The following is an 8,872-nucleotide window of genomic DNA, read 5'->3' as shown; positions in this document are numbered from 1 at the left end:
ATCTGCAAATTTTGAATGTGCGCCTGCGAAATGTGCACTAAACGTGAACGAAATGTGCACTGAATGTGAAATGTACACAGAATGTGTATTTGCACCTTATGTACAGATGGTCTAGAGACCTATCACAACGAACAATATTCGGGTTAGGGTGTGGGCTAGAGTTTGGGTTCGGCTGGATTATTATAGACCCCAACCACCCTCTTGACCCCAGCCACCCTCACCCAAACCGACACCCTAACCCAAATATTGTACGTTGCTTTAAAATCTGATTGAAAGCTTTGAACTAAGGTGTAGTACAAGGTGCATACTGTCAGGTCGCTTATAGATTTCTTGTACATTCACATAATTCGCTTTAAATAAAATAGCTTACAGCGCAGTAGTGCCTCGTTGACTGGTTTTCAGTAGAATTAGGATACAACTAACGTTGCAGCAAAAGGGAATGCGTTGGGGTCATTCCATGCTTAATTTAAAGGGTCGGAACCCATGTTCTTAGATTTTCCTTATATTTTAAACAGTTAAAGAAAAAATAAGATTGCAACAAATTTGAGCGTTCTGTGATGAGCGGTTGCGAATATATGACATTTTTAAATTTTGACCACTAGGTGGAAATAGGTCGTTTTTTGTTCCGCTTGAGTGCTTTTATCGCTCTGGAGGCTTTATTTTGCAGCAGAAGCCTGTAGTAAATTGCTATTCCCCCATTTATTGGGGTGCTGGATTCAAAAATGATGCTTAAAACACTATGTGGTTATTTCTTCTATATGAAAATTGCATTTGAAGTTTTATGACTTCCAAAGACTTTTCCGAAGCTCTCTGCAGTTTTATTTCAGTTTTTATGTTGGAAAAATATTCTTTAGACAACATAGTATTTGGACTTTCTAAAGTGGTTCTTGGTATTTTACAATTAGTAATTGGTTATTAAGTTTCAAACTTGAACACTTTATAACACAATAAAAAGTGACCAAACTTTAAAATGTGTTCAACTTTACATACAACTATAGTACAGACATACAATAACACATTGGCTGAAATATTTCTATTCAACATATTGTATAAAGTTCTAAACAAATACATACAAGTAATGAGACAAAATATGAAACTTCGAAACATTTTGTCAACTAATAATAGTGTGTAGGTCATGCCACTGCCTGTTACTTGTGAGGTTTTACACAGTATGTCATAAAATTAATTATAGCAAATACCATTGTATCAAAGCTAATAAAACCAGGCAGATGGATCGGATGGCCGCATAAATTTGACCAGAGCACATAGTTGCTATTTTACATTATTTTCATCTAGATTTAAATGTTTTGGTATAATTCTAGATGTAATATTCTACAATTTACAAGATAAATATTTGTTTTAGATTACTATTCTTTTAGTTTTCGATGATTAGACTTGCCTTAATTTTTCATAAATATGACAACTAGATACATTTTTTTATTAATTTTATACATTTCAAATTTTCACTAATTAAAAATTTATTAACTAGGTAGAAAAAAAATCAAATATATGTATTAAAGGCAGCATTATTCAATTGTGTCCTTTGGGCCCAAGGGGGGCCACTGAGAAGTCTTCAGGGGGCAACAGGCATGTCGTTTTTTTAATTTTTAGCCAGTTAACCCATTTTGTTTTGGTTTGCGTTATGTCCAGAGATGTTTTTAGAATTCCTAGGCAAAGGGATCCCAAAGTGTTTAGTGCTAATGGAAGGTAGCCACAACACTTAAGGTTAAGAACCACTGGTCTAAGGCATCAAGCAAGACCCTTTAAGCAACTTTATGTGGCAATATGCCTAATAATATTTATATTTTGTAGAAATATATTGATTAACTTTCTAGAATCTAGATTATCTGTAAACTATCTAGCTATTTCTAAATATAGTTTCTTTAAATTCAAGATATTAATTGTTATAAAATTATTACTATGCAAGTACCTATTTCGTTCTCATATACTTATCCAACATAGAGAGTCATATTGACATATCACAGAAACCCTTTAATTACTTTGTTAAAGTTAGACAAGCCATAGAAATTAAAAGTGTAACTATAGCTGGAGTCTGAGGTATTTGTCATCTGGTTTGTCTGGGGCCGAAGCGATATACTAATGATAGGATCTTGTTTCAGGAATAGTATTTCCGTGGTAAACCTTTTTGCTAACTCCTTTCATGTTGCTTTAAGTATTTTGCTGGAGTTTTGGTACTTGGCTATTTCCACCAATGCTAATTTTACAGTAATAAAAAAACATTGTAACATACAGTATTTGATTAAAATGTGAGCATTTTTGACTAAGTCTTTAACAGGGCCACCTACTCCATCACTAGGAGATATTCGTAGCTAAGAAGATATATTCAGCTTTGATGTCAAAGTCCAATGAGCGACTGCATAGATTCATGAAGTTTTATAAATTTCCTAAATGCTGGGAACATCCATCTGAATAATAGCTGGTATTCAGATTTTATTAGGTTCACTAATTATCTCTTTCATTTAAATGGCCTTGATATGATGATGTTTGCTGTATATTCCATGACAAACTGTGTAAATTAAAAAGCTGAAGTGCAACAGATCTACACATAGTTGCATTTCAGCTTTTGAATTTACACAGTATGTCATGGAATACAGATCAACACATAACAAAATATCTGTGAAGTTTTGTACATTGTCTCATTGTAAGTACTTCTTTCTCTGGAATCTTATACAAAGTGTTGAATAGAAATATTTAAGCCAATGTGTTATTGTAGTTATGTCAAAAGGCAGCGTATCAATACATTTTTAGGTTTATCACTTTTTATTTTATAAAGAGAGGCCTAAATTAGAAACTTAATAACCAATTACTAATTGTAAAATACCAAGAACCACTTTAGAAAGTCCAAATACTATGTTGTCTAAAAATTATTTTGCCAACAAAAAAATTGAAAAAAAACTGCAGAGAGCTTCGGAAAAGTCTTCGGAAGTCATAAAACTTCAAATGCAATTTTCATATAGAATAAATAACCACATTGTGTTTTAAGCATCATTTTTGAATCCAGCACCCCAACAAATGGGGGAATAGCAATTTACTACAGGCTTCTGCTGCACATAGTTGCCATTTTTTTCTCACAGTAATCATCTAGATTTACCAAAAAAATAATCTAAAAACATCTAGATTTTTATGGAGAAATCTAAAAAATAATCTAAAAATGATTTTTGAAAATATTTAATACTTTTGGACAAAAAATCAACATTAAAAGCTTAATCAACGCCTGAGGCGTTGGCTTAATGCCGTATAAAGTTGCATAAAGGGACTTGCTTGATGCTTTAGATTTAAGATTTCTGCTTTATAAAACATTTTACTGAACATGACGAGTTACTGAAATTTCGATTTTATATCTCATCATTTTTTTTTTCAATTTGCAAAAAAAAAACTTTTAAAATTACTGAAATATTTTATGTAATTTAGATTATACAATATTTTTTTATAATAATCTAAAAAAACATCTAACATTTAGATTGTATAATCCTACATCTAGATTCAAACCAAAACATCTAAATCTAGATTAAAATAATCTAGAATGGCAACTACTATGCTGCTGCAAAATAAAGCCTCCAGAGAGATAAAAGCACTCAAGCGGAACAAAAAAACGATCTATTTCCACCTAGTGGTCAAAATTTCAAAACGTCATATCTTCGGAACCACTCATCACAGAATGCTCAAATTTGTTGCAATCTTATTTTTTTAATATAAAGAAAATCTAAGCACATGGGTGGACAAATTTTGAAAAACTTTAAATTAAAGATGTAATGACCCGTTGGGGATTAACTCACCAGTTAACGAGCAGGATGCTGTGAAAAGGAAACACGCCAGAAGAACGTTTACAGGCTTTTTGAATAGGCACGATTCACGAAAAACAAACACAGTAAATAACAAATACAGACGCTGGCTCCTTTACAGGGGCATTGTTTAAGACCTTAAAGTCAAAAAGTCAGACTTTTTGATCCTTTGGATGCACTAATTGTCGTAGACATTTTGCTTAGAACGGTTAATACTAATTTACGGAATGATGAATGGTCGGAATGTTAGGAACGCTAACTAATTGAAGTGTTACCCCGTTAAAACAATTATTAAACCAACGCACAATATTTGGGTTAGGGTGGGGGTTAGCGTTTGGGTGAAGGTGGGTCAAGTGTTAATATATTTAATAACTAGACGAAATACCTGGCGTTGCCCAGGTTAAATAATAGAATATTTACCGGGGCGCTGGTCTACAATCCTACCACTTTTTTTTTTTTTTAGCGACAGAAGGTACAGTAGCAAAATGTAGTTTTTAAAATTTAAATTCCAAAGGTTACAATAAAGCTGGTTAGGCTGGCCACATTTTTCCCAAAGGTGACAGCATTTTTCCAATAAATTTGTACAGGGGGGTATTATCTTGCAAGTGACGACACCTGGCGTATTTTATTACAGGTTCACGGTCATTTATGTTTGCATTTTGCCCGAATTTAGAATTGTGTAGTTGCCCTTGTGCTGGGTCTAGTCCATTCTTTGATGGTAATTTTGCTGGAATATCTACGGCCGCCTAGCATACGAAATTGGATTGACGTGCGCAAGTCTAGAATCCTACCACAATATTTCGGCTTTTTGCCCGAATTTAGAATTGTGTAGTTGCCCTTGTGCTGGGTCTACCCTAATGATGAACGCACCGTCAGAAAGAACCAACCCTCTTCTGTACAGCGAGAGCAAAAATAAACCCCTATATGCATGGTGCGACGCCTAGCGGAACTCTTAGCGTACCCTATATTATAAAATACTTTTCACTAGGTGGCAGCACAGAAACTCTGGTCGAGTCTTGGGGTAGCCTTATTCTATTCCTAAAACGTAATTATGAGTGCTTAGTGCATTAGCCATTCTTAACAGAGTCCATTCTTTGATGGTAATTTTGCTGGAATATATACGGCCGCCTAGCATTCGAAATTGCATTGACGTGCGCAAGTCAGAATCCTACCACAATATTTCGGCTTTTTTCCCGAATTTAGAATTGTGTAGTTGCCCTTGTGCTTGGTCTACCCTGATGATGAACACATCGGCAGAAAGAGCCAACCCTCTTCTGTACAGCGAGAGCAAAAATAAACCCCTATATGCATGGTGCGACGCCTAGCGGAACTCTTAGCCTACCCTATATTATAAAATACTTGTCACTAGGTGGCAGCACAGGAACTCTGGTCGAGTCTTGGGGTAGCCTTATTCTATTCCTAAAACGTAACTATGAGTGCTTAGTGCATTAGCCATTCTTTACAAAGTCCATTATTTGAGGGTATTTGACAAACCATCTGGCTGCAAATTTCTGGTTGACGCAGGTGCTGAATTAAGCGTTCCGCCAGTAACGACAAAGGAACGGCGAGCACAACAACAAGGACCTGATTTGGTAGCAACAAATCGAAGCACTATCCGCACATACGGCACGCGTGTTGCTTCCCTCAAGCTGGTTTCAGGCACACTTTGTTGGAAATTCATTTTAGCGAATGGCTCCCGCCCCCTCTTTGGCGTTGATTTTCTCAGAACACACTCATTATTGGGGGAACTGCGGCGCCGACGCCTTGTAAATGCTATGTCGTTCACTAGCATCGCCTTGCACACAGCGTCACAAGCGCCTCAAGGATTGTACACAGTAGCAAAGTTGAAAAGTCGTTACCGCAGGACCTTCGATTCACGCAAGAGCACGAAGACTGCCACCAGAAAAATTGCAACTTGCAAAAGCTGAATTCAGCAAAATGTTGGAAATGGATGTTATTAGGCGTTCCGCAAGCTGTTGGTTATTAATCACCCTTGACCTTGTGGCGATTATCGTCGACTTAATGCAGTCACAGAACCAGATCGCTACGCAATTCCTCATATACAAGATTTTCCTGCGCTCCTGTCTGACGCAAATGTATTTTCAAAAGTTGATCTAGTACGCTAGTATCACCAAGTTGGAGTGGCACAGAAAGAAATTCCCAAGACCGCAAACATAAGCCCATTTGGCTTATTTGAATTCATACGAATGCTTTTCGGGATCAAGAACGCAGCGCAGGCATTTCAGCGTCTTATGAATACGGTTTGCCAAGACCGGACATTTGTCTTCGTCTACATTGATGATATACTTGTGGCCAGCTCATCTGTCCAAGAGCACAGGCAGAATTTGCGACAACTGTTTCGCCGTTTAGTTCAACATGGGTTAGGTATTAACGCAAACAATGGCATATTCGGAGTCGCAGAAAGTGACTTTTTAAGGCATCATATCAACAAGAATGGAGCAGCACCACTTCCTCAAAAGGTATAAATCATCAGATAATGTCCTGTACCATCTACCATCAAAGGACTGCAAGAATTTGCGGGAATGAACCAGTTTTATCATCGCTTTTTACCGTCTGCAGCCAAAGTTATGAAACCAATTTATGAAGCTCTGGCTGGAAAACCAAAAACAGCATTTTTCAATCGGCATTTTCCGCAGCCAAACACGCTCTCGCCAATGCTTGCTTTTTTTTGGGTTTTTTTGCCAATGCTTGTTTGCACAGCACTTACAGTGGATGCTTCGGATAAAGCTATTGGCGGCGTTTTGGAACAGTAAATTGATGGTGTTTGGAAACCGTTAGCATTTTCAGATCGTTGTTTGCGGCCACTAGAAACGAGCTACAGCATGTTCGACAGGGAACATACTTGTCCTTAACCAGGCGGTCCGATATTTTCGACACTTTTTAGAAGGGCGTAGGTTTACCGCATTTACCGGCCACAAACCTTTAACCTTCGCGTTTGCAAAAGCATCTTATCCATGGTCTGCGCGGCAACAACGACATATTTCTGTAATTGTTGAGTTTACTACGGATGTAGGCCTACAGCATATTTGTAAAAACAACTGTGTGGCCGATTCACTTTCTCGCTTGTCGTCCATAAATCTTCGTCAAAATGATGTACTTAACATCGATTACGCATATTTAGCTGCGGCACAACAATGTCCGGAAGTTACCATCTGCACCAAGCTCCGCGCCTTGCAGCTATTCAGAGGCAGTACGTCACTTGAAGCCAACACCCGTGGCATGACATACGGTGCGCTATGATTGAACTTGCTTTACCAAAGCGTTGATAAACGTGACCAGTTGCTAGAAAGGGGTCAAATGGTTAACGAAAGCATAACAGAATACGATTGCGAACCGATGGCGAACAAGCGTACCCAGGCGGCGGCGACAAGCCTACAGTAAAAAATGAGGTTATGTATGGTTCTACTGCGCGGCTTGAGCGACAGAACGCTCGCCACTGCAATTAGAAAGGTCGCGTCAAAAAGCGCGACTTTATTAAATCCGTAAAGATGGCTACGACCAGTATTGCGTGCCAGCCCTCACAGAATGTAGGCCAAATTAGCAAAAATGCTACGACGGAGAGTGTTGCTGCAGACCCCGTCTTATCAGCTTTCCGAAAGGAATTCCAACGTCAAACAGGGGATTTTATGGAAACGATCGACCATTTACGACAATAGGTAGCCGACCTTCGCTCCGGCCAATATCAGCCACTGGACCAGGACGCTAGCAGGTTTGACCTCGGTGATTTACGTAAACAGTCTATCGTACAAATCGCATCTGGTCAAAGGCCTCATTCCTTCGTTAATATTATGATAAAAAACCTATCAGTGCGCGCCCTTGGTGATACGGGCTTAGCAGTTACCATCATACGAGAAAGGTATGGAACTGTTTTAAGGCTAAAGTTAAACGTAACCTGTCGAATTGTCCCGAAATCCTGTCATTTGCCCATGCCACAAAAGGCCACAAACTAAATATGGATGGTTTACTTCCAGTAGCTGCTAAAGAGATACGTATGAATGTTTTTGTTTGTGATTCTATTTCATTCGAAAACGCTGGAGTGCGCCGTTTGTTACTGCAACAAAGTCATGAAGATTGACAACAGCATCGCACCTCTATTCGATATGCCATTCGTTAACACACCCATGTTATTGTAATGACCAGGGATGCGTGGACTTTTCTTGTTCAGAGAGCGTCAGCTCCGTATGCCCAAGTGAAGAAAACCGCAAGGATTTTACAGACGAAATTGAAATTGATGGCGGTCTTACAACAAGCGAGCTCGCACGGATACAGACCTTTTGCAACAGGGTCACAGATCGTTCGCAACCCACTCTGCAGAAATAGGACGAACTGATCTCGTCGAACATGTGATTAACACCAGAAATGCTCGCCCAGTGCGACAACCCTTTCGTCGGATGGCACCACCTGAGAAGAAGAAAGTGCAAGAAATCGTCCACGAGATGAAGACCCAAGGTCTTATACGTCCATCGTCATTCCCGTGGTCGAGCCCGATCGTACTCGAGAGGAAAATTCAGATGAAACTCGTTTTTGCATTGATTTTCAGGGCCTAAATGAGGTGACAAAGAAAAACAGCTACAGTAGACCGAAGCGTCGATATTTTATCTAACTCCACCTATTTTAGTAGCCTACATTATTTAAAATCTGGGTATTGGCAAATTACCATGGATAGGACTTCCCGCAAAAAGAACCGCTTTCGCGAGCCACATGGGTATGTTCGAGTTCAATGTGATGCAAATGGGTCTTTGCAATTCAGCTGCTGGTTTCCAGCGACTAAAGCGTATTGTTTTGAATGACATAGAACGGTAAGAAGTACTCGCTTATTTTTGATGATATCATTGTGTATGGGCGCACCCTTCAGGAGCATATGGAGCGACTGGAGGGCGTGTTACAACGATCGACTCGGGCCTGACACTCAAGCCCAAGAAGTGCGCTATTTTCAAGAAAGAGGTAAAGTTTTTAGGCCGCATATATATAAAAAAACAGCTCCTCTGGTAAATTTATTTTTAGGCCACATTGTTTCTGCCGAACGGTGTTTTGTGTGACCCCGAAAA

This window comes from Ascidiella aspersa, chromosome 1 (assembly GCF_963924565.1).
Source record: "Ascidiella aspersa chromosome 1, kaAscAspe10.2, whole genome shotgun sequence".
NCBI classification, from domain to species: Eukaryota; Metazoa; Chordata; class Ascidiacea; order Phlebobranchia; family Ascidiidae; genus Ascidiella; species Ascidiella aspersa.
This window is presented reverse-complemented; position numbering follows the sequence as displayed.